We start from the raw sequence: 27,635 nt of genomic DNA on the forward strand, positions 1-27,635 counted from the left end.
TCCATGATTGCTGCCTCCTTTCCCCAGGGCTGATTCAGGGACAGATTCAACATCTAAAGGTTGTCACCTTCTGAAGCAGACTCCGCACCTTGGTCTGCACCTATGCTAGCAGCTGGGCTAGGAGGCTGCACCTTTCTCCTTCCCATTTCATGAAGGAGGTCAACACTATTGAGAACAACTTCAGAGAGTGTTCTTTTTCTTATTAGTTGGGACATTCCAACTGGGACAAGGTTCTCCACCACCAGTATATGGTGCAGAACCTCTTGGGGCTGCTCTAGATAACTGTTCACAAGGTGAATCTCAGGCAAGGTGACCAATTAATCCCATTTCACTGGGATAGGGTGAGTTGGTCCCCCTAACATGGGAGAGTCAGCCGGGCGCGGTAGCTCATGCCTGTAATCCCAGCATTTTGGGAGGCCAAGGTGGGTGAATCGCCTGAGATCAGGAGTTTGAGACCAGCCTGACTAACATGGTGAAATCCTGTCTCTACTAAAAATTCAAAAATTAGCTGGGCGTGGTGGTGGGCACCTGTAATCCCAGCTACTCGGGAGGCTGAGGCAGGGCAACCCCTTGAACCCAGGAGGCAGAAGTTGCAGTGAGCCAAGATAGCACCATTGCACTCCAGCCTGGGTGACAAGAGTGAAACTCCATCTCAAAAAAATAAAAATTAAAAATAAAAAAAAAACATGGGAGAGTAAAGCTAAGAAGAAGAATGTAGAATCCCAACATTTACCTTTTAGCCTTTCCTCCTTCTTCTCCATGGCCTTGTCTCTCCCCAAATACAAAAATTTACAATGCCTTCCTACTTTGTTCCAAAATGACTCCTTCTGTCTGTCATTCAAGGCTCTATATAATCATCACACTACTTCCCTCTCAGATTTTATTGCCCACACTACTCCTACCACAAGGCCAGCCGGTTTTCTCACTTCTCCTATTTGCCTTGCTCACTCCCACCTCTGCCTTGTTGATGCGATTTACAACCCCCTTCACCCTTTTCTCCATTAGTCCAAACCATAACTTTCTTTCAAGGGTCAGCCCAAGTGCTCCCACCTCCAAGAAGCCTTCTGTCACCTCCTCAACCCTCACTTTTCTCTCTTCATGCTACTGGCACATGCTCTCTCATACTAGTCCTTCAACTATTTCTGTGTTTGTCCTGCCTCCCCCCAAAAATGTAAAGTTAGTGAGGGAAGGATGCTCAATGACTGTTTATTGTGGCACTTGTTGATGACAATGGTGATTGACAAATGGTGATGATGATGACGCTTCCTCCCCCATACTTCCTCCATGAAACCATGCAAGACTCAGACACGCTCATCTCTAAAAGCTGTGGCCACTGTAGCTGGGGCATAAACTCCTCTGGCTGAATGAGCACTGTCTCATTCAGCCATCAGCTCACAGAGGTTCCCAGACCACATGATCTGTCCCTTCTCAAGGATTTCTATAGCATTCTTTTGTTTATACCAGGGTGTAGCACCAAAATTATTTCAAGTGTATTAATTTTTATTCCCCAACTAAATTATCACGGGCTCCTTGAGGGCAGAGCCCTTATTACTGTACTTTTGTTGGACTCCCCCATGACTGGTATAGACCTGTAAAGTTCCTGTTATCTGATCCCCCTCACCCACCAACTTCTCTATTTTCAGCCCTAGGATTCTCTGGCGCTTTAGGTCACTAAATCCTCTGGTCTCTTATTTCCCCGTTCCTTTGCCCTGCTGGGAGTAGCTAACTGAGAATTTGCTGTTTCTGTCCAAACACTCTTTGCTCTCTCAGGCCATCTCAAGATTCCAGCTCTTTACTCTTCTTGGGACTAAAGATGCTGGAAATGTTGGCAGTCATAAGGCTGCTGAGGCTCTAGGAACCCCTGTCCCATTAAAAGCACTGATCTCCCACAGACTAGTCATCTGAGGTGACACCTAGGCTGCCTCCTGAATGCCAGGTAGTGTTCATGCATAAATTTCTCCTCCTGAGAAGCACTAGAATTCTGCAAGAAAGGGGAAGAACAAGATCTGACTCCTTACCACTCTACTTCCAAACACTGACTCAACAGGAACAAAGAGCGCATCTAAAAGCCATGTGGTCTAAAAGCTCTTGGCATCTTTATCAGCATTCAGAATCCCTCTATAAGGCTCAGGGATGGGGTTGAGCTTTCCAAGCCTCTGCAGCCTGAAGACTGCCCAAAAGCCTCCAAGGAATGGATGTGTAAGAGGTGCGTGGCATCCATGAGGAAAGAGGAGAGGAAGGACAGAGATGTGCAGCAAGTGGCTGACAGTCCAGTCACAGAACACTTATTGGTGGGAGGTGATGGGCAAGGCCCAGAGAATCAATAGCCAGAATGGAAGATGGCTTCCCTCTAAAGAATGCTCAGTTTGGGCTGTTAGAATGCTTAAAAGATATCTAGAGGCCAGGCATGGTGGCTCACACCTGTAATCCCAGCGCTTTGGGAGGCTGAGGTGGGAGGATTGCTTGAGCCCAGGAGTTTGAGACCAACCTGGGCAACAAAGTGAGACCCTGTCTCTACAAAAAAGTAAAAACAAAATTAGCTGGGCATGGTGACACACACCTGTAGTCCTAGCTACTCTGGAGGCTGAAGTGGGGAGGATCGCTTGAGCCCGGGAGGTTGAAGCTGCAGTGAGTTGTGACTGTGCCACTGCACTCCAACCTGGGCAACAGAGCAACTGTGTCTCAAAAAAAAAAAAAAAAAAAAGAAAAAGAAAAAAAGCCAGGCGCAGTGGTTCACACCTGTTAATCCCAGCACTTTAGGAGGCCGAGGTGGGTAGATCACCTGAGGTCAGCAGTTCAAGACCAGACTGGGCAACATGGTGAAACCCCATTTCTACTAAAAATACAAAAATTAGCCAGGCGTGGTGGCACACATTTGTAATCCTAGCAACTCCGGAGGCTGAGGCACGAGAATCGCTTGAACCCAGGAGGTAGAGGTTGCAGTGAACCGAGATTGTGCCATTGCACTCCAACCTAGGTGATGGTGAGATTCCGTCTAAAAAAAAAAAAACAGAATGCAAAACCAGTCGTATCACCTAGGTCTTATTTTTCTTTTCGCTATAAACTCCCTGAGAACAAAGACCCTTGCCTGTTAGTTCTGAGCCACTCCCTCATCAGTATCATCCATAGCTGGGATTTGGGCCTGGAGTTAAAACAGAAGTAACTTCCCTGCAGCCCTCACCCCTAGCATTTTTCTTCAACAAATCTGGTTAGAAATGACATCTAAATTAGTCTTGAAGGGAAAGAAGTGCAGCATGGCATTTGGGATGTTGGGTGTTGCCAGGCAGCTGGCAAGCTCTATTTATATTGCCTGGTGGAAGAGAAGGGTCAGGGAGGGGAATATAATGATATTATTTAATTTTTTAAATAATACCCTTTATTTAGAAATAACTCATATGCCATACAATTCACCCATTTAAAGTGTACAATTTAGTAGTTTTAGTACAAAGTCATGCAGTCATTACCACAACTTAGTGCCGGAACATTTCATCACCCCAAGAAACCCATACCCATTAAGCACTCAGTCCCCATTCCCCACTCCTCACAGCACTAGGCAACCATGAATCTACTTTCCATCTCAATATATTTGTCTATTCTGGATAGAATCATACAATATATGATCATATATGACCTTTTGTATCTGGTTTCTTTCACTTAGTATGATGTTTTCAAGGTTCATCCATGTCGTAGCATGTATTAGTACTTCATTCCTTTTTATGGTAATACTACACTGTATGGATCTATCACAGAGAAACAACCAATTGGCACAAGGGGATGGGTGGAGATATATTTTAAGAAATTAGCTTATGCAATTTAGGGGACTGGCAGGTCTGAAACTTGGGGCAGGCTGGCAGGCTGGAAATTCAGAAAAGAGATGGTGTTGCAGTCTTGGATGCAAAGGCTTGAAATGCAGGCAGAATTTCTATATCGCAGCCTGAAGGCAGAATTCCTTCTTCTTCAGGAGACCTCGGCCTTTGCTCTTATTGCCTTAAACTGATTGGATGAAGCCCACTGACATTATGGAGGGTAATCTATCTACTGATTTTGTTAATCCCCTCTGAAAAATACCTTCACTACAACATCTAGACTGGTGTGTGACCAAACAACTGGGCACAATAGCCTAGCCAAGTTGACACATAATATTAACCACAACAGGATTGTCTCCACTTTTTGGCTCTTATGAGGATCATTTGCATGAATATGTGTTTTCAGTTCACTTGGGTACATACTTGGGAGTAAAATGCTAGATCATATGGTAACTATGTTTTGAGGGATCGCCAGACTCTTCTAAAGTGGCTGCACCATTTTACATTTCCATCAGCCGTGTTCAGCCGTGTATGATGGTTCCACTTTCTCCACATACTTGACAACAATTTTTATCTGTCTTTTTAATTATAGTCATCCTAGTGGATTTGGTTTGCATTTCCCTGAGAGCTAAATTGATTGACTGAGAGAGAGTGTGTGTGAGAGAGACAGAGAGAGACAGACAGAGAGAGAGAGAGAGTACGTAAGGGCATTTGAACACCAGCTGGTTACGTTCATTCAGTTATTTCACTTTTCTTCTTCTTTACTTAGTCAGATATAGCATTGTGGGGCATTCAGTTACTTCAATAAACATTTATTTGTAAATATTTATAATTGCAATCAGCAAGACAAAGATCTTTGCTCTTAAGGAGGTCACACAGTATAGTGGACATTTGTCCTTTGTGGGGGTTGCTGTCCAGCATATGAACCCCTTTATTTGGGAGAGGGGGCTTAGGAATCTTGGTGGGAAGCAGGTCCCCCTTGCAGTCAGAACACAGGCACATGACCTTGGCTCACCCAATCCAAGGATCCATCCCTTGGACTGGGAGCCAGCGACCCAAAGCAGTGGAAAATCTCTGATTGAGACAGCTACGAAAATGTGCCTTTCAGTTCTCCCAGCATGGGGAATGTAAATGACCTTGGCCCTAGCTAGCTGCTAGGTTCTAAATTCACCCCAATATTCACAGCTTTTCTTTGAGGCCACATTGCTTCCAGCCAATGACTGAGCACAGCAGTGATACTAAGTCAGATCCATTTCTGGAAGACAGAACTATTCCAATAGGCAGCTTTGGCTAAAGGACTCCCATCAGCTAGGGCAAATTTTATTAGAACTGCTCTTCAGGCCAAGACTCTTCCTTCCGAAACTTCTTCTTGCCTTCTCTTATCCATAAATGTCAGATTTACATTGCAATCTGACAGTTCTTCCAGCCTCTTCCAGTTCTCACGCTTTCTGTCATGGGCATTTCCCTCAATCAATCTCTTGCATATCTAATTCCATCTTAGTATCTGCTCCTTGGAGAATCTGAGTTAACACTGATGGCAGTTAGAGTGGTGGTGGTAGGCACTCACTAGTGCTAGGGAGGTGATCTGGTAATGGCCCAAGATTCATGAACTTTCCTGTTGCTTTCAACTCTTAGCTTGTCCATTGAGTCATCATGTAGTCCAGGGAGAGTCCCTTTCTCCTCTTGGTGGTAGTAACAGTGGCAGCTGTGATGTTGGCTATATAGGCCTGAGTCTAGTTCTCCAGTCCAGCTGGTGATTTTGTGAGCTATTCAATATGCTTTCAATATATACGTTTTCTGCCTAAATTAGCCAGTCAATTTCTGTTGCTCACAACTGAAAACCCTCTGGATTATACAGGGAAGTGACAAAAACATTCAATCACAATACAGCATGATAAAGGTTGTGTATTAGTCCATTCTCACACTGCTATTAAAGAAATACCCATGGCCGGGCAAGGTGGCTCACACCTGTAATCCCAGCACTTTGGGACGCTGAGGTGGGCAGATCACTTGAAGCCAGGAGTACAAGACCAGCCTGGCCAAAATGGTGAAACCCTATCTCTACTAAAAATACAAAAATTAGCCAGGCATGGTGGCGCACACCTGTGGTCCCAGCTACTTGGGAGGCTGAGGCAGGAGAATCGATTGAACCCAGGAGGCAGAGGCTGCAGTGAGCTGTGATCACGCCACTGCACTCCAGCCTGGGCAACAATGCCAGACTCTGTCTCAAAAAAAAAAAAAAGAAAAGAAAAGAAAAGAAAAAGAAGAAAGGAAGGAAGGCAGGCAGGCCGGCTGGCCCAAGACTGAGTGATTTATAAAGGAAAGAGGTTTAATTGACTCACAGTTCCACATGGCTGGGGAGGCCTCAGGAAACTTACAATCATGGCAGAAGGGGAAGCAGGCACCTTCATCACAAGGCGGCAGGAAAGAGTGAGTGCAGGAACGAGGAAGTGCCACACTTTAAAACCATCAGCTCTCATGAGAACTCACTATCACAAGAACACCCCTATGATCCAATCCCTTCTCACCTGGTCCCCCCACCCCCCACACGTGGAAATTACAATTCGAGATAAGATTTGGGTGGAGACACAGAGCCAAACCATGTCAGGTTGTAACAGAAGCACAGGGTCTGTGGGAGCACATGGGGCACCTAACACAGCCTTTTTTTTTTTTTTTGAGACAGGGTCTCACTCTCTTGCCCAGAATGGAGTGCAGTGGCGAGATCTCTGCTCACCGCAGCCTCTGCCTCCCAGGGTCAAGCGATTCTCTGCCTCAGCCTCCTGAGTAGCTGGGATTATGGGCACGTGCCACCATGTCCAGCTAATTTTTGTATTTTTAGTAGAGACGAGGTTTCACCATGTTGGCCAGGCTGGTCTCGAACTCCTGAACTCAAATGATCCACCTGCCTTGGCCTCCCGAAGTGCTAGGATTACAGGCATAAGCCACCGCGCCCGGCCACCTAAAAGTAGTATTTACATCTCCCCAAATGACATTAACTGTACACGACCTGGAATTGCTAGTCAGCTCTTATCACTAATTTTATAAGCTGCTTCAAATTGAAAGACTTGTGACCATCTCCCCAGTTTACCATTTCTTAGGCAGTAGTTTTCATAGTTAAGTTCATATAAGAATAACTTGAGGGCAGAGAAGGACTACTTGTAGACTCCAGAGTGCCAACTTTTGAACAATGCAGGTGGTCAGAGGACTATACTTCGAGAAAAACTGTCCTAGGGATAGCTCTACAGTCTATTCCTAGTACAGTTTTATCCATCATCCTAGTGTTGATTTCAAAAACGTTTGTAGCAGTTTACACCTCTGTGGCCTGGGCCAGAGTTAAGGTCGACTTCAGAGTCATTCGCACACAAGGGTCTGTCCCTGACACCAAGGCTCTTGATTTCCTTGGGCTGCAAACAAAGAATATTACTTCCCTAATATAATTCAGTAATAATGAAACTATGTGCACACATTTTCATATTCTTCCTTATTGGGTACATTAAGCACTTGTTGGACCTTAAGGTGCTCAATCTTATGGTCAAGAAAAGGAGATATTCCAGCAGTGCCAAGAGAAGAAAAGGACTCTCTCTAGACTACATCACGATGACTCAATGGACCAGCTAACAGTAGAAAGCAATGGGAAAGATCATGAATCTTGGGCCATTACCAGATCACCTCCCTAGCACTCCTGCCTCACTTATTTGCCTTTACTACTAAAGAAAGGATCCCGAAACCATAAATGACTTTGGTTTTAATTTTAAAAGAAAAAAGTAGTTATTATTAGAGTAGTTATTAGTAGTGTCCAGAGCAGCAGAGAAAGTAGGGGAAGTTAGGCTGACAGAGTCAGACCCTAGAAAGAGAAATCAGGTAGACAGGATAGTGACATCACAGTGGGCCGGAAAATGCACAGTCCTGCTTTTTAGGACAGAAATCAGGCCATGCCAAATCTCTCTCACAAACAGCAGTGTGGTATAGTACAAAGAGCTACATTATGGACTGGAGTAAAAAACTGTGGGATTGGTCGGGTGCAGTGGCTCATGCCTGCAATCCCAGCACTTTGGGAGGCTGAGGCGGGCAGATCATCTGAGGTCAGGAGTTTGAGACCAGCCTGGCCAACATGGTGAAATCTCGTCTCTACTAAAAACGTAAAAATTAGCCGGGCGTGGTGGCATGCTCCTGTAATCCCAACTACTCGGAAGGCTGAGGCAGGAGAATTGCTTGAACCTGGGAGGCAGAGGTTGCAGTGAGCCGAGATCATGCCACTGCACTCCAGCCTGGGCAACAGAGCAAGACTCTGTCTCAAACAAACAAACAAACAACTGTGGGATTTAGTCTTGAATCTGCCTCTAAGTCTTCATGTAATCTTGGGTTTCTCTGGAATCTCTAAGATCTCTTCTAGCTCTAACATCCTGTGACTCCCTATTTAAGCATGGCAAATTGATTCTACACACAGCACTGTGGTTATACAGCCACTTGAAGAGGTCAATCACCAAAGTGTCCTAACCAATTTCTCCTAAAGATATACTCTCACATGTGAAATATGTATAATCATGTTGATAATCACCAAAGATGAGATGCAATGCAAATATCCATCAATAAAGAACTGCTAAAATACATTCTGGTACATCTGCAGTAATTATGAAATACTTAGATTCCACATAGTGCTGCCCTATAGCCATAAAGAAGCTCTGTATGTGCTGATATGAAACAGTCTCCAGTATATATTAAAGGAAAAAAGCAAGGTGCAGGATATCATTTATGGTATGCTACAATTTGTATAAAACTTAAGGATATAAAGAAAAAATATAAGGTTATACATATACATACATGTATAGCAGATCTCTGAAAGGATACACAAGAAACTGGTAGCTGATTGCCTCCAGGGAAGTGAAATGGACAACTAGGGAGATGGCAGGGAATATATGTATTAATCTTGTCAAAACATTAAAAAAAGAATCTTAACCAACTGTGCCATAGACCTCTCTTTTTCAACTATCTAACAGAACCTAAGAGATCAAAGTTAGGAGTGACTTTGTTTCTTAAAGCAGAAAGAAGATTTTGAGGCAATGTTTTGGCTCAGCCTGGCTCAGAAGTGTGTAGGTAGCTATCGTGGGTCTTAGCTGTTTCCTTCCCTCCCCGCCCTTGACTTGCAGGTGCATCTTGAGAGCTGCTTCAGGCAGCTGACAATGCAAAGGAAACTGGAGAGGCTAGAAGCCTCTGTGTCAGTGAGGCCTGGAAGAAGAGTGAAGCAGCAACCGGAAGTTCACGTATTCCCAAGTAAGGCACCTGAAGAGACTTTCTCACCCCTTCAGAAACCTGTTGCCACACCTCCAGGGTAAGTCATGGGATCAGCTGACACCAGGCCACATGCCCAGATAACAAATCAAATTTTATTTCCACTATCAGTCCCCCTGAAGAGCAAAAGAGTGTCCATTCTTTTCTTCAGAAATAAATATCACAAATAGCATCCACTGAAAGCTAGTAGCAATCTAAAAAGGACAAAGTTTAAAAAGATATATCATTCATAGCCAAGAACTAATCACAGATTAACACAATCAGTGGGAAAAACAATTCATCCTGTTTAGACTTATTTTATGAAGGATAATCATATATAAAATTAACTGAAGCACTATGCTTTGAAATACAACTCATTCAGCAAAAAGCCTAGCACTCAGTTTTAACATACCAAATGGGCACATTTAACATGTTTTTGTGTGTGTGAAAGGTAATTGACTGGTTTTAACTATTATACAAATTGTAATAAACTAAGGGGCTCTTTAGTTTAAATAATATTAATACCAACATTTATTGAGTGCTTACTATGTGCCAAGTACTGTTGTGAGCCCTTTATGATCTAATTTAACACCTGTAATGTCCTTATGATTTAGGAGCTATAATCATCTCCAGTTTATAGAAAAGGAAGTTGAAACGCAGAAAAGTTATGAAAACTTGTCTAAGCTAAAATCACTTAGGTAGTAGAGCTCGGATTTGAACCAAGGAAGTCAGGCTTTGGTCCCTGGGCCCTAGTCATTTAAAACAGCAAACAAATTGTGTTGAAAATTAAAATATGGCCTGCAGGGAAATTTTAGGAGTCAATTTGACAATTCCAAGGGTACCAGCCAGAAAGAAAATCTGAATTTGTGAAGTTCATATCTGAACTACTTTAACAGTCACCTAACTGGTTTCCTTACTCTAGTTTCTACATCCTACACTGTCCCACCCTATTGAGCTTCCAAAGATACTGCTATTATCACATCACTCCCTTCAGCAAAAGCTCCCATGGGCTCCTTTCTGTCTATCTAATAGATCTCAAACTTGAATGTGCATCATCAACATCTGGGGAGCTTGCTCAAAATACTGATTTCTTAGGCTCCAACCCAGAAAATTTGATGTAGTAGGTCAAGGTGGGGCCTGAGAATCTATGTTTTAAGCAAGCCTGGCAAAACATCAGCCTATGTGGACAGCCCAAACTCTGTGTGCTAGCATTCAAGACTGTCCATGACCTGGCCCAAACACGCCTAACTCCCAATATGAGTGCTCTATTTTAGAATAGTCATTGTCCTCAAACTTCTCATGTAGGAGATATTTTTTAACTGCAAACATTTGCCCACCCCCTCCAACCCATCAGAATAACCTCTTGCCTTCTTTTCTCCTATCCACTGTACATCCCTCTAGCTCAAGCCCAAGTTTCACCTACTTTATAAGACTCTCTTTAAATTCTCCGGCCCAGTGGATATTTGTTTTCTGAATAATTAAGTCTCTACTGTCTGACCCCAATTCTTTTGGTATTTAACTGGTCTCCAGAGTATATGCCTTGCTTCCCTAATAACAATGATGGCTTTTTCAGGGCAGCTAGAGCTGTCCATTAGGGTAGCCACAAGCTACATAGGGCTATTTAAACTTAAGCTAATTAAGATTAAATAAAATTAAAATTTCAGGCCTGGTGTGGTGGCTCATGCCTGTAATCCTACCACTTTGGGAGGCCAAGGTGGGTGGATCACCTGAGGTTAAGAGTTCAAGACCAGCCTGGCCAACATATAGTGAAACCCCATCTCTATTAAAAATACAAAAATTAGCTAGGCGTGGTGGTGCACGCCTATAATCCCAGCTACCTGGGAGGCTGAGGCAGGAGAATCGTTTGAACCCAGGAGGCAGAGGTTGCAGTGAGCCGAGATTGCGCTATTGCACTCCAGCCTGGGTGATAGAGCCAGACTCTGTCTTAAAAAAAAAAATTAAAATTTCATTTCCTCAGTCACACTAGAGCACTAGCATATTTCAAGTGCTCAATAGCCACACATGTATGGATAGCACAGATATAGAAGATGTCCACATGACAGAAAGTTCTAATGGACAAGCATAAAGAGTCTGCTGTGGCTGTCACAGCTGCAGCTACCTTCTTACATATTCTCCCTATAAACATTGCTTCCTGTGAACTTAACTAAATATGTATCCTGAGAACAAAAAGTGATGGAATTTCTTCTTAAACTCTGATTCCCATTTCCAGTAAAAATAAGGAGCTCAGAAGATGGGTTTCAAATGTAAATATCACTCAGCGTTTCTTTTCTTTTTTTTTTTTTGAGACTTGGTCTTGGCTCACTGCGACCTCCGCCTCCTGGGTTCAAGCGATTCTCCTGCCTCAGCCTCCCGAGTAGCTGGGATTACAGGCACACACACCGCACCCGGCTAATTTTTGTATTTTTAGTAGAGATGGGGTTTCACCATGTTGGCCAGGCTGGTCTTGAACTCCTGACCTCAGGTGATCTACCCGCCTCGGCCTCCCAAAGTGCTGGGATTACAGGCATGAGCCACTGCGCCCGGCTTATCACTCAGCATACTATTATTATCTCCATTTTACAGATGAGGTATATGAAGTTCAAAGAAGTTAACTGATCTGCTCAAGGTCACTGAAATAGAGGTATTAGGACTAGAACCCAAACATCTTCCGAGGCTCTCCTCATGAGTCATTACTAGGTCAAATGCATAAAAAACAGCAGGTCAGATCATCAAAGAACAGAAACAACACATTCAAGAGAGTCTCCTCTTTTATTTTCCTCCTTTTTGCCTGCCCTTCTAAAACTCTCTTTCTTACTCTATCTCACATACCCCTCTGGTAGATTTTCGGGGTCTTAACAGCCTGGGGAATTTAAAGGCAATTATTAGGTAATTGAGAAAAAAGTAACCACAGTCAATCTGGGAGAGCAGGGGCCATATACTGCCTTTCATTTTCCAGAATTTTGTCTTATCCTATACCCTGTAGACCCTGTACATGAAAACCTATGTTGTTCAGAACTTAGAATTTTGATCCAACTACTATGCCAATAGTCCATTTTAATCACACTGGAGGCCATTTATAGCTTTTTGGTTCTCTGGGTTTATCTCTGTGTCCAGCAGCTCCTGCCAGAGCTAGTCAAACATGACTGAGAAGTGCTAGAGGAGTTCAGCTTTAGGTTCGAACTGTCACCAGCTTACTAGTGTTTCATATTACCTTGTTTACTGATACCCTTAATCAGGTGAAACTCAGCATTCCTGGCCAGTAGACAGGGGGTCTGAATGTGGAAAAAAAAAGTTTATAGCAACCTTGCCCCCTGCCTTCATGTAAAAGAGATACTAACTCCACTCCCCCCAAACTCACCATGCTCCCATAACATGTTCTGAGCTATACAAAGCCTAGCTACAGGAGACAAGAAGCCAAGTTAATGACCATGCAGACCATTTAGATTTTGTTAGACTAAGGAAGAATAAGGAAAACTGGCTTCTCATCCTAGTTATGCAACTGACTGACTGTGTGTGTGTGTGTATGTGTGTGTGTGTATTTATTGAGAGCTCTTTTCCTTTTACTCTCTATATGCATACCATAAACATTAAATCTATGCATGTACCATAAACATAAATATTTTTCTTAACTTTCCTTTTACTATCTATGCATGTACCACAAATAATATAACCTATAACATAATAGGATATTGTTTTATGTTTTTATACTTTACGTTAATACTATTATACAGAATTTTCTATAACTTTTTCACCTTTTTTCCTCAACAGTATGTTTCTGTGTTTTTGTGTGTTTTTTGTTTTGTTTTGTTTTGTTTTGTTTTGTTTTGTTTTGTTTTGTTTGAGATGGAGTTTTGCTCTTGTCTCCCAGGCTGGAGTACAATGGCACAATCTCGGCTCACTGCAACCTCCGCCTCCTGGGTTCAAGCGATTCTCCTGCCTCAGCCTCCCGAGTAGCTGGGATTACAGGTGCCTGACACCATGCCCAGCTAATTTTTGTATTTTTAGTAGAGACAGGGTTTCACCATGTTGGCCAGCCTGGTCTCGAACTCCTGACCTCAGGTGATCCGCCCGCCTTGGCCTCCCAAAGTGCTGGGATTACAGGCGTGAGCCACCGTGCCTGGCCAACAGTATGGTTTTCATATATTTTGCTATAGTTCTGTGTTGCTACATACAGCTATAATTCATTCATTTTAACTGCTGTATGGAATCCCATCAGATGAATACATCATAGTTGATGTATTCATTCTGTTGATGATCATTTAGGTTGCTTTTCGTTTCTTACTGTCTCAAACAAAATCCTTCAATGGACATCTACATATATACGTGTATCCTTATGCACATGTGGGAGATTTTCTCTTGGTTAAATATCTAGGAGTGGTATTACTTGGTCATTGGGGTATGCCTAAGTTCAGTTTTGGTAGACACTGCCAAATAGCTTTTCAGAGCAGTTGTACCAATTTATATAACCACCAATAGTGTACAAAAGTTCCAATAAATCCCCATCTTCACCAATACATGGTAATGTCAGTCTTTTTTCATTTGAGCTCTTCTGATGGGTGTGCAGTAGTATCTCATTGTGGTTTTAGTTTGAATTTCCCTCATTACCAGTGAGATAGAGCACTTTTCATAGATTTATCATCTGATATGCTTTCTTAAAGCAGGTATCAACAGAAACAAGAAAAGGGTGACATGATGGACATGGAGGAGAGGTAGTGACTATGAAATGAGGGTGGGAAGTGAACACTAGAAAGGAGAGTCCAAGGACATTAAATCAACGTTTTTGTTTTGTTTTGTTTTTTGAGACTGAGTTTCACTCTTGTCACCCAGGCTGGAGTGCAATGGCGTGATCTCGGCTCACTGCAACCTCCGCCTCCTGGGTTCAAGCGGTTCTCCTGCCTCAGCCTCCCAAGTGGCTGGAATTACAGACGCCCGCCACCACACCCAGCTAATTATTGTATTTTTAGTAGAGATGGGGTTTCACCATGTTGGCCAGGCTGTTCTCGAACTCCTGACCTCAGGTGATCCACCTACCTCGGCCTCCCCAAGTGCGGGGATTACAGGCGTGAGCCACCATGCCCAGCCAAATAAAACTTTTTGAATGCACCAGTTTTTCTGAGAACTAGCCAAGTATACATGAATTTGGGAGTTTCTAAGCACAGCAGTTAATGGTGCATCCTTGAACTCCAACCACAAAAAATTCCTGGCAGTGACCTGAGGCCAAGCTCTCCTTTCCACAACAACAGCAGTTCATGCTGTTTCCTGGCATCTCTCACCAAGTTAGTTTCCCAACTGAATCTCAATGCCCTTGTCTCAAAAATGGCAGCACTGGCTTGTCAGATTCCAGCTAGAAAGCCATATGACATCAGTGTTAAAGAGCATAGAAGGGTAAATGCTCTTTGTACCCAGCATCAATCAAACAGAACTTTCTATAGCAGTCTGTAATAGGCAGACTGTAATAACAACATGGTTTATAGTATTGCTTCTCAAATTTTCTTTTGTTTTTCTTTTTTTTTTTAAGACAAGTTCTTGCTCTGTCACCCAGACTGGAGTGCAGTGGTGTGAGCGTGGCTCACTGCAGCCTCGACCTTCCTGGGCTCAGGTGATCCTCCTGCCTCAGCCTCCCAAGTAGCTAGGACTACAGGTTATGCACCACCACACCTGGGTGATACACACACACACACACACACACACACACACACACACACACAGTTTATTTTGTAGAGACAAGGTTTTGCCATTTTGCCCAGGCTGGTCTCAAACTTCCGAACTCAAGTGATCTGCCTGCCTTGGTCTCCCCAAGTGCTGGGATTATGGGCATGAGCTACCGTGCCCAGCCCTGCTTCTCAAACTTTAATATGAATGTGAATCACCTGGGATATTCCTAAAATGCAGATTCTAATTTAGTAGGCATGAGGTAAAGCCTGAGACTCTACATTTCTAACAAGCTCTCCAATGCTGCTAATCTGAAGACCACATTTTTATTTTAGAACATGAGCTATGCAGTCAGGCAGACCTGAATTTCAATCCCAGTTCCACTGTTTTTTAGCTATGAAATCTCAGTAGGCTATTTAATCTCTCTGAGCCTTAGTTTCCTTGCCCATAAAAAGGAGATAAACAGGGAGGCTGAGGCAGGAGAATTGCTTGAACCCGGGAGGCAGAGGTTGCAGTGAGCCGAGATCGTGCCACTGCACTCCAGCCTGGCAAAAGAGCGAGATTCTGTCTCCAAAAAAAAAAAAAAAAAAAAAAAAAAGAGAGAGAGAGATACAATTACCACTTCCTAGGGTTGCTGTGGAGATTAAGTGAAACGACGCACATAAAAACATGCCTAGCAGCCAGGCACCGTGGCTCACGCCTGTAATCCCAGCACTTTGGGAGGCTAGGCGGACGAATCACCTGAGGTCAGGAGTTCGAGACCAGCCTGGCCAACATGGTGAAACCCTGTCTCTACTAAAAATACAAAAAATTAGCTGGGCATGGTGGTGGGTGCCTATAATACCAGCTACTCGGGAGGCTGAGGCAGGAGAATTGCTTGAACCGGGGAGGCGGAGGTTGCAGTGAGCCGAGTTGGTGCCATGCACTCTAGCCCGGGCAACAGTGTGAGACTCCGTCTAAAAAGAAAAAAAAAAAAAAAAAAAAGCCTAGCATGGTGCATGGAAAGAGTAAGTAAGTAATAAATGCTACTTATTATTAATATTCCATGAACTGTCACTCTCAACACATCTATACGCTAAAGACTGCAGTTCAGAATGATTATCTGAAAGCACTGCAAGAGCCTACATTAATCAGAGAGAGACAGATTGAATCACATTTAGTCATATTTTGTTAGGCTTATTTCATTGGATTCTAATTCTTTGAAAATTGAGACCTCATCTGTATCAGTCAGGGTCCCAGCAGGAAACAGATGGCACATTCAAATTAGCATAATTGGTGGAAAGTTTAACAAAAGGACTATCTACAAAGGTGTGGGCAGGGTGTAGGAAAACCAGCAGAGAGAGAGAATGCATAACTTGGGGCCATTACTACCCAATGCACAAGAGGATGAGGGGAGAAACACATAGAAGAAAAAAGAAGAATGTGATACAGAGAGTCCTCACGAGAAAGCTGTGACCTTTAGTTAAGGGACAGTAGCTAGCCTGAGGCAATCCTGCAAGGAGGAAGCCAGAAATACACACCCTGACCTCAATTTCTTCCCTTCCTGTGATGTCCTGCCAGGGATCTCCACTGCTCAAACCCTACCAGAAGCCAAAAATGGGAAAGGAACTCACTGATGTAATCCACATAGTTTGTTCTCTGGCAGCACAGAGCAGGGTATAAAAGGGTGAAGAGTAGCTCAGGAGGGTTAAGTAGAAGATACCTGGTACACCACCTGTGACACATATATTCAACTAAAATACATCCAAACCAGAACACTGTATTCCTCTGACCAAGCCAAGAGAGAACAGACTACTGTTTTGGACAAGGTTAAGCTCAACTAATTTATCACGAAATGGAGATCAATAATTTCCAGAGTATCTCCCCATTACATGTCCTATATCATCTAAAACCCAACACAACTAAAACTGAATTCATCTTCCACTGCCAACCTAATTTAGCTTTCCCATTTCCCTACCATGGTAGCCTTTGGATATGCCAGTTTCTCAGCCAGCAACATCCTTTCATTTCCTCTGTGCATATTTACATCTTACTTACCCTTTAAGGTCCAACTCAAATACTTCTCCCTCCTCCAACAGGTCTTTCCCCCAATTACTTTAGCCGCCACTGATTTTCCTTGTGTATGAACTCCCGTGGTGAGTAAATTAGTCACTATTGTCAAGTACTACTATTTAACTGCTTTGTGTATACATATCATCACGCTAATTAAATACTACACTTCTGAAGGGTGGGAACTATGTATTAACTTTCTTTTCCTCCTCATCAAAGGAAAGCAACTTAGACTTATTGCATATAATGAGTATACAATAAACACCTGAAGAATAAAGATAGGGAAAAAAATAGCAGGGAACCAAATTTCCAATCTCATTTGTACATGAAAGCTTTTCAGGAAAACCCTAGCTCTCTGAGGGCCTGCCTGGGCTTATGTGGAAATCTACAGGCACAAAGCGCAGCTCTGCTTATCATCTATCCACTTGGCATTTGAAAAACAGTCTTCTAAATAACCCTTGAGTTAAACAGAGAATCAAAACAGAAATTACAAACTGTAAAAATAATCAGCAGGAAAATCAGAACCCATCAAAACCTATACTATGCAGCTAAAGTGGTACTCATAAGAAAGTTGCAGCATTACATTCACTTATTTATTCCAATATATTCAAATGTATTTCAACTGATAATACATGAATTTTTTTTTTTTTTTTTGAGACAGGGTCTGGCTCTTTTGCCCAGGCTGGAGTGCAATGGCATGATCTTGGCTCATTGCAACCTCCTCCTCCTGGGCTCAATCCATCCTCTTACCTCAGCCTCCCAAGTAGCTGGGACTACAAGCACAAGCCACCACGCCCAGCTAATTTTTGTATTTTTTTTTTTTTTGGAGGGACAGGGTTTCACCATGTTGCCCAGGCTGGTCTTCAACTCCTGAACTCAAGTGATCCAACCATCTCAGCCTACCAAAGTGCTGGGATTACAGACGTGAGTGACCACGACCAGCCAATACATGAATTATTTTCATTGACAATAAATGCACTAAACAGTCACCTCAAAAATACAGGTAAGTAACAAAATAGCATAACCCAAGAAAGTAGAAAGAATTAAGTATCTTTTTAAAAAAATCAATGACCCATTTCTCACTACTCCTCCCTCTTAAAATAAAACAGAAAACCTTGATGTAAAAACAATCAAGCATGGGAAGACTTTGAAAGGTGGAAAGGACAAGGTGGATTACCTAGAGACCTTAGGACCTAAAGAACACTACACTAATGAGCTGTCTACCATAAATCCCAGATGGGGCGCTGGAGAAGCCTGCAACCTGAAACTGCCAATAGGCCCAGACCCAAAAAAGAGCCCCTTTCTGTTTCCTTTAGTTAAATGACTAGGAAAAGGGTGGCCTAGCAGAAGAGAAAATCTTTTTGATATTATCCACTCTACCCTAATCAAACATCAAAGGAAAATTTCCCCCTTCCCTGTGGTGTCAGCTGTGCCAAACAGAGATACCCATGTCTGCCTCCATATGGCAGCAGTTAGGCAGGGCAACTAGGCCCTGCGCCTCCCCCACAGGGGTGGTATCAGCAGGACCAAACAGGAGTGAACTTCCACCCTATCTCCCCAGTAGCAAAGAGGTGGAACCAGGCTATGAGAAGTGGTGCTAGATGGCCCTCCACTTTCCCCACTGGGGTAGTATTAGTGGGGCCATCCCTACCTGACAGCAATGAGTTGGTGCAAGTCATCCCTCCATTCCGCATTCCCCCACCTGGAAGGGGTCTGGCAATGAGGTGAACTTCCCTCCTTCCCCACAGTGCCAACAAGGTAAAACAAAACAGTGTGGCAGTATTCTGCTTCTCTCTAATCCCTGTGTCAGTCAACAAGGCCCGACAGGGAGCAGAACTTACAATCTCACCCAGCAGCAACAAAGTGATGTGAGTCAGTTCTATGCTTTTGCCAGGGAGGTATCTGCAAGGCTGAGTGGGGAACTAAACTTTCACTTCCATCCATTGGCAACAAGATGGGGCAAGGTGCTTCACTTTTGCCAGTGTCAGCAGGGTCCAGCAGAGAGCTGTATATCCACTCCAACACAGACCTGCACACCACATTTAACCCAGGGTGACTGCCTGCAAAAAAGGAAAAAGAAACAGGATGTTTTTGGTTTTTTTTTTTTTTTGAGAGACGGAGTCTTGCTCTGTCGCCCAGGCAGGAGTAGAGTGGTGCAATCTCAGCTCACTGCAACCTCTGCCTTCCTGGTTCAAGTGATTCTCCTGCCTCAGTTTCCCAAGTAGCTGGGACTATAAGGCGTGCACCACCATGCCCAGCTAATTTTTGTATTTTTAGTAGGACGGGATTTCACTAGATGTTGGCCAGGCTGGTCTCAAACTCCTGACCTCAGGTGATCTGCCCACCTCGGCCTCCCAAAGTGCTGGGATTACAGGTGTGAGCCACCATGCCCAGCCAGAAATAAGATGTTTAGTCTCACAACACAATACCTAAAATGTCAAAAATACAATAGAAAATCACTTATACCAAGAATCAGAAAAATCTCAACATGAATGAGAAAATAAAATCCATAGACTCCAGTGCTGAGCTGACACAGATGTTGGAATGATCTGACAAGGATTTTAAAGCAATCATTATAAAAATGCTTCAACAAGCAATTTAAAGTATGCTTGAAACAAATGAAAAGAAGTCTCAGCAAAGAAACAGAACATATAAAAAAGAACCAAATGAAAATTTTAGAATTAAAAAATAAAACAATAAAAATTTTAAAACTCACTGGATGGGCTATAGCCGAATGAATATGACAGAAGAAAAAAATCAGTGAACTTGAATATAGAGCAACAAAAATTACCCAATCTGAACAAGAGAGAAAACAGACTAAAAAGAAATGAACAGAGCCTCAGGGTCCTAAAGGACAATGAAGAAAAACAGAACATTCATATCACTGGAGTTCCAGCAGAAAAATAGAAAGACTAGGGGGCTGAAAAAGTTCTGAAAAAATAATAGCTGAAAACTTCCCAAAGGTTAAAATGTTGACAGTAGAAGACTGTGGTAAATTACTTATGTATAATGCAATAATTAGAACAACCACTTAAATATCCATATAAAATATATATTCATAACCTATATAAATAAATGAAAATGGAATTATATGCACCAAACAACAGACTGCAAAATACATGAAGCAAAAACTAATAGATAGGAAAGTGCAAATAGATAAGTCCACAATTGTATTTAAAACTTGTAACATTTCTCTCTCAACAAATAACAGATCAAAATCAAAAAGGATATAGAAGGACTGAACACCACCATCAACCATCAAGGTCTAATTGACATTTACAGAATATTTCACCCACCAACAGCAGAGCAGATGTTCTTTTAAAGAGCACATGGAATCTTCACCAAAACAGATCATATCCTGGGTCATAAAATAAACCTAAACAAAAGGACTGAAACTATGTTAAAAGAACTAAAGCCATAGAGTATATTTTCTGAGCACAAGTTAAACTAGAAATTAATAACTAAAAGACAATGGGAAAATCTCCAAACATTTGAAAATTAAGCAACACACATAAATATACCATAGGTCAAAGAAGTCTCAAGGGAAATTTAAAAAATATATAAAACTGAATGAGAATAAAAATACAATATATCAAAATGTATGGAATGCAGCTAAAGCAGTGGTGACAACAAAATTTATAGGACTAAACACTTACATTAGAAAAAAGGAGGACAGTGCTGGGTGCGGGGGCTCACACCTGTAATCCCACCACTTTGGGAGGCCAAGGCGGGCGGATCACCTGAAGTCAGGAGTTCGAGAGCAGCCTGACCAACATAGTGAAACCGTGTCTGTACTAAAAATACAAAAAATTAGCCAGGCATGGTGGTGGGCGCCTGTAATCCCAGCTACTAGGGAGGCTAGGGCAGGAGAATCGCTTGAACCCAGGAGGTGGAGGTTGCAGTGAGCCGAGATCGCATCATTGCACTCCAGCTTGGGCGACAAGAGCGAGGCTCCATCGCAAAAAAAAAAAAAAAAAAGGAGGACAGAGGGAGGGAGGGGGACAAAGGTTGAAAAACTACCTATTGGGTACTACATTTGCCACTTGGGCAATAGAATCATTAGAAGCCCAAACCTCAGCATCATGCAATATACCCATGTAACAAACCTGTACATGTACCCCCGATTGTAAAATTAAAAATTAAATTAAATTAAAGAGAATCCCCCGGGGGTGGGGGGGGGAGAAAAAGAAGAAAAGGAAAACACTCAAACAAATAATCTAAGTACCCATCTCACCTTAAGAAACTAGAACAACAATAGCAAGGCAAACAGAAGAAAGGAAGTAACAATGTTAAGAGCATAAATCAAGGAAGTTGAAAACAGAAAAACCATACAGATGATGACTGAAACAAACAGGTGATTCTTTGCGGAAAACAATCAATAAAATTGATAAACCTCTAGAAAGACTGACAAAGAAAAAACAGAGAAGACACAATTCACCAATATCAGGAATAAAAGAGGATAATAAGAGAATACTATGAACAACTCTGCATGGATAGATTTGATAACTTAGATTAAATAGACCAAATTCTCAAAAAGCACAAACTACCACAACTCATCCAATACAAAATAAATAATTTGTGAATAGCTTTATAACCATTAAAGAAGTTAAACTTATAGTTTAAAAATTCCTAAAAGAAAAATCTCCAGGCCCAGATGGTTTCACTAAGAATTATGCCAAACATTTAAAGAATTAATACAAATTCTTCATAATTTTTGCCAGAAAAAGGGAGGGAATTCCAACTGATTTTATGAGGCCAGTATTACCCTGAGACCAAAATCAGACAAAGACAGTACAAAAAATAATAATAATAATAATAATTATACCTCACAACTAATTGTGGTTTATTCTAGGTATACAAGTCTGGTTCAATATTTGAAAATCAATGTAATCCACCTATCAACAGGCTTAAAAATAAAAACCACATGATCATATCAAACAATGTAGAAAAAGCATTTGACTAAATTCAACATCCATTCATGATAAAAGCTCTTAGCAAACTAGGAATACAAGGTAACTTCATTAACCTAGTAAAGAATATCCACCAAAAAACTAGAGCTAACATCATACTTAAGGTTAGGGGTGGCAGTGGCAGTGGCATGGGGGTCGCTGGCCTCCATTAAAAAAAAAAGTTGAAAGACAATGCTTTCTCCATAAGATCAGAAAAAAAGGCAAGAATGTGTGCTTCTCACCACGGTGATTCAACATAGTACTGGAAGTTCTAACTTGCTCAATAAGGCAAGAAAAATGAAATAAAGGAATAAATATTGGAAAGGGAGAAATAAAATCATCCCTATCCTCAGACAACATGACTGTTTATGTAGAAACTCTCAAAGAATCAACACACATTAAAAACAAAACAAAACAAAAAAAACCCTACTGATACACACAACAAATTAGATGGATCTAAAGGGAATTATGTTGAGTGGAAAAGCCAATCTCAAAAGATTCCATTTATATAACATCCTTAATGATGAAATTACAAAGATGGAGAACAGATTAATGGTTGCCAAGTTTAGGGACATGGGAGGAGAAGAGGTGAGTGTGACTATACAGAGGTAGGAGGATCTTTGTGGTTACAAAAAGTCCTATATCTTTATTTTGATGGTGGTTACACAAATCTATGCACGTGTTAAAACTGCACAGAATTTTGGGACAACTGGATATCCACCTGCAAAATAATTAAGTTGGACTCTTACTTCACACCACATACAAAAATTAATTGAAAATGGATGACAGGGCTGGGCATGGTGTCTCACACCTGTAATCTCAGCACTTTGGGAGGCCAAGGGGAGGATCACTTGAGGCCAGCTGGGCAACATCGTGAGATCCTGTCTCTACAAAAAATGTTTTGAAAATCAGCCGGGTATAGTGGCACATGCTTGTAGTCCCAGCTACTCTGGAGGCTGAGGTCAGGGGATCACTTGAGCCCAGGCGTTCAAGGCTGCAGTGAGCTATGACTGCACCACTGCACTCCAGCCTGTGCGACAAAGTGGGACACTGTCTAAAAAAACAAAAACAAAACAAACAAACAAACAAAAAACACTAAACTAAACTAAAATGGATGAAAGACTCAAGTGTAAGAGATAAAATTTTAAGACTCTAAGAAGAAACGGGCATAAATCTTCATGAACTTGAATTAAGCAGTGGTTTCTTAGATATGAGACCAAAGGCACAAGCAAAAAAAAAAAAAAAAAGGTAAATTGGACTTTATCAAAATTAAAAACTTTTCTGCTGCAAATAATACTACCAAAAAAGTGAAAATACAACCCACATAATGGGAGAAAATTTTTGCAAATCATATATCTGATAAAGGACTTGAATATATAGAATAAATAAATACCTCTTAAGGCCGGGCGTGGTGGCTCATGCCTGTAATCCCAGCACTTTGGGAGGCCGAGGTGGGCGGATCACCTGAGGTCAGGAGTTCAAGAACAGCCTGGCCAACATGGCAAAGCCCTGTCTCTACTAAAAATAGAAAAATTAGCTAGGCGTGGTGGCATGCGCCTGTAATCCCAGCTACTCAGGAGGCTGAGACAGGAGAATCACTTGAACCCAGGAGATGGAGGTTGCAGTGAGCCAAGATCGCACCACTGCACTCCAGCCTGGGCAACAGAGTGAGACTCTAAAAAAAAAAAAAAAAAAAAAAAACCTCTTAAAATTCAAAAATAAAAAGACAAATTACCAAATTTCAAATGAACAAAAGGCTGAAATAGACATTTCTCCAAAGAAGATGTACAAATGGCCAATAAACACATGAAAAGATGTACAATATCATATTAAACATCAGAAACACGCAAATCAAAACCACAGTTAGATGCCACTTCATGCCCATTAGGATTGCTAAAATCAAAATGACAGCCGGGCGCAGTGGCTCACGCCTGTAATCCCAGCACTTTGGGAGGCCAAGGTGGGCGGATCATCTGAGGTCAGGAGTTTGAGACCAGCCTCGCCAACATGGTAAAACCCCATCTCTACTAAAAATACAAAACTTAGCCAGGTGTGGTGGCAGGCACCTGTAATCACAGCTACTTGGGAGCCTGAGGCAGGAGAATCACTTGAACCTGGGAGGCAGAAGTTGCAGTGAGCCAAGATTGTGCCACTGAACTCCAGCCTGGGCAACAGAGTGAGACTCTGTCTCAAAAAAAAGAAAAAAAGTGGCAAAATTGGAACCTACATACATTGCTGGTGGGATTGTAAAATAATACAGCTGCTTTGAAACTGATCTGGCAGTTCCTCAAAAGGTTAAGTATGGAGTTAACATATGACCTAGCAATTCCACTCGTAGGTATATAACAAAGAGAAATGAAAATATATGCCCATAAAAAACTTGTACATGGATATTCATCACAGCATTATTCATAATAGCCAAAAAATGAAAGCAGCCCAAATGTCCATCAACTAATAAATGAATAAACATAATGTGGTATATCTATACAATGGAACATTATTCAGCAGTAAAAAAGAAATTACTGAAACACGCCACAACATGGATGAATTTTCAAAACACTGTTAAGTGAAAAGTGCCTGTCACAAAAGATTACATATTGTATGATTCCATTTATATGATATGTCCAAAATAGGCAATCCATAGAAACAGAAAGTAGATTCCTTTTGTCTATGGCAAGGGTAGGGAAAAAAGGCTAGTGGCTGTTAAGTGATACAGAGTTTGGGGCACGGGGGGAGTGATAAAATGTTTTTAAATTACTGGCAGCGATAGAGGCAAAATTCTTTAATATACTAAAAAACGATGAACTGCACATTTTAAATGGGAGAATTGTATGATATGTGAATTCTGTCTCAATAAAACTGTTATTTTAAAAAATGCAGCCTGCTTCCTGGCCACTGGTGTGGGCGTGGACAGGAAAAGAAAAAAAATTGTTTTAAAATAATAAAAATGCATAGGCCTATATACACACAAATGAGTACATGCAAAACTGGTGAAATCTGAATACAGTTTGTACATTTTATCAATACCAATTTCATAGTTCTGATATTGTACTATAGTTACACAAGTGATTACCATTAGCTAAAACTGGGTGAAGGGTACATAGGACTTCCTTATACTATTTTTACAACTTTCTGTGAATCTATAATTATTTGAAAACAAAGAGTGGCTGGGTTCAGTGGCTGATGCCTGTACTCCCAGCACTTTGGGAGGCCGAGGCGGGTGGATCATCTGAGGCCAAGAGTTCAAGACCAGCCTGGCCAACATGGTGAAACCCTGTCTCTACTAAAAATAAAAAAATTAGCCAGGCATAGTGGCGGGCGCCTATAATCCCAGCTACTCAGGAGGCTGAGGCAGGAGAATAGCTTGAACCTGGGAGGTGGGGGTTGCAGGGAGCTGAGATCATGCTACTGTACTCCAGCCTGGGTGACAGAGCAAGACTCTGTCTCAAAAATAAATAAATAAAGAGTTTTCTTTTTAAAAAAGCAAAAACAAAAATCCTCGATATGAATGTTTATAGCAGCTCTATTTATAATTGACAAACATTGGGAAACAATCCAAATGCCCTTCAAAGAACAGAATAAACTGTGGGTATATCCATACAATGGAATACTGTTCAGCAATAAAAACAAACCATGTATACGCACAACAGCTTGGATGAATTTCAAAGCCATTACGATGAATGAAAAAAGCCAGCCTCAAAAGTGATTGCACCAAGTCATCGAATCAACCTAAATGCCCATCAATAATAGACTGGATAAAGAAAATGTGGTACATATGCACCATGGACTACTATGCAGCCACAAAAAGGAATGAGATCATGTCCTTTGCAAGGACATGGATGGAGTTGGAAGGCATTATTCTCAGCAAACTAATGTAGGAACAGAAAACCAAATACCACATATTATCACTTATAAGTGGGAGCTAAATGATGAGAGATGGACTCATGGTAAGGACAACATACACTGGGAACATGTGGGAGGAGGTGGGGGGAGGAGTTGCATCAGGAAGAATAGCTAATGCATGCTGGGCTTAATACCTAGGTGATGGGATGATCTGTGCAGCAAATCACCATGGCACATGTTTACCTATATAACAAACCTGCACATCCTGCATGTATACCTCTGTACTTCACATAAAAGTTTTAAAAAATTATGATTTTTTTGTTATTGCCCTACTGCACTCCAGCCTGTGCAACAGAGTGAGACCCTGTCTCTAAAGCAAAAACCAAACCAAACCAAAACTAAACTAAAATGGATGGTTCCATTTATATGACAGTCTTGAAATGACAACACTGTCATTAGAGAACAGATTATTGGTTGTCAGAAGTTAGAGGTGAGGGGAGTGGATAGGAGGGTTAGACTGGAGATAAGGGCATGCAGTATGAACTCTTTTTTAAGAAAGCAGATTTTATGGAATATAGACATGTGACCCTCTTCCGCCCTTTTGGACCTCTCATGAAAGTGAAGAGCAAGATGATTGACATCATTAGATCAATTATTATTAATATCATTATGCCACTTGCTGAAAGAACTGAAGCACTTGTACAGTTTATGCAGAACTTCAGGGAGGTTTGTATTCATCAAGACAAGATTCATCTCACAGTAGTGTATTTTGGTAACGAAGGACTGTCTAAAGTCAAGTCTAGCCTAGAATTTGTCACAAGTGAGTCTAATTTTCACAATTACACTGTGGTCTCATTGAATGAAGAATTTAATCATGGATGAGGACTAAATGTGGGTGCCCGAGCTTGGGACAAGGGAGAGGTCTTTATGTTTTTCTGTGATGTTGATATCTATTTCTCAGCCGAATTCCTTAACAGCTGACAGTTAAATGCTGAGCCTGGTAAGAAGGTGTTTTACCCTGTGGTGTTCAGTCTTTACAATCCTGCCATTGTTTATGCCAACGAGGAAGTGCCATCACCTGTGGAGCAGCAGCTGGTTCACAAAAAGGATTCTGGCTTTTGGAGAGATTTTGGCTTTGGAATGACTTGTCAGTATCGATCTGATTTCCTGATCATTGGTAGATTTGACATGGAAGTGAAAGGTTGGGGTGGAGAAGATGTTCATCTTTATCAAAAATACTTACATGGTGACCTCATTGTGATTTGGACTCCGATTACTGGTCTTTTCCACCTCTGGCCTGAAAAACGCTGTGCTGATGAGCTGACCCCTGAGCAGTACCGCATGTGCATCCAGTCTAAAGCCATAAATGAGGCCTCTCACTCCCACCTGGGAATGCTGGTCTTCAGGGAGGGAATAGAGACGCATCTTCATAAACAGGCATACAGGACAAACAGCAAGCTGTTGGTTGAAATCATAATTAATGCGTTACTGTGTGAACCGCAAACCAGCACTATTTATTTAGCCTTAATTCCACTTCCGGATGCAGTGCCTCTTTTGGAGAAGACATGTTTATTTTTCCTTTCTGACATTACTTTAGCAGTTCAACTTGATGAGAGATGAAAAAAACAAATGTTTCAACACAAAGTCTCTGTTTTGTGAAAATACTGCACTATGGAATAATTGACAAATTAAAATCTCGTATTTGTCCCAAAAGTTGTTTTGAGTTAGTTCTACCTGGTGCCCATGTTCTGATTGTGTGTGGGATTGCATGGTGTCCTGATTGCATCTAGGTGGAGCGGATGGAATGTGCTGGGCTGCTGTTGGGTGAAGAGCAGCACATTCTTACAGAGGAGATGGAGTGCTATGAGCATAGTGTGTGGACAGGTATCTTCATCTGCCCACCCCTGAGTCAGCGTGCTTGATTTGATAGCTTGAAGAATCCTTTTCCACTGAAGCAGAGGATAATTATTTGACACATCTGAAATCCTCAATCAATCAATCAAGAGAAAGGTAGAAATAAAAACTCCTTAACTTACTGTTGCTTAGCCTCCTGAAAATCTGTTTTTAA

The 27,635-nt window shown here is 41.8% G+C and overlaps 1 pseudogene; it reads left to right on the forward strand.

Annotated features, from left to right (window-relative positions):
* Positions 1-8,986: 8,986 nt before the first annotated feature.
* Positions 8,987-27,187, forward strand: LOC100977193 (chondroitin sulfate N-acetylgalactosaminyltransferase 2-like; annotated as a pseudogene).
* The last annotated feature ends 448 nt before the right edge of the window (positions 27,188-27,635 follow it).

This window comes from Pan paniscus, chromosome X (assembly GCF_029289425.2).
Source record: "Pan paniscus chromosome X, NHGRI_mPanPan1-v2.0_pri, whole genome shotgun sequence".
NCBI classification, from domain to species: Eukaryota; Metazoa; Chordata; class Mammalia; order Primates; family Hominidae; genus Pan; species Pan paniscus.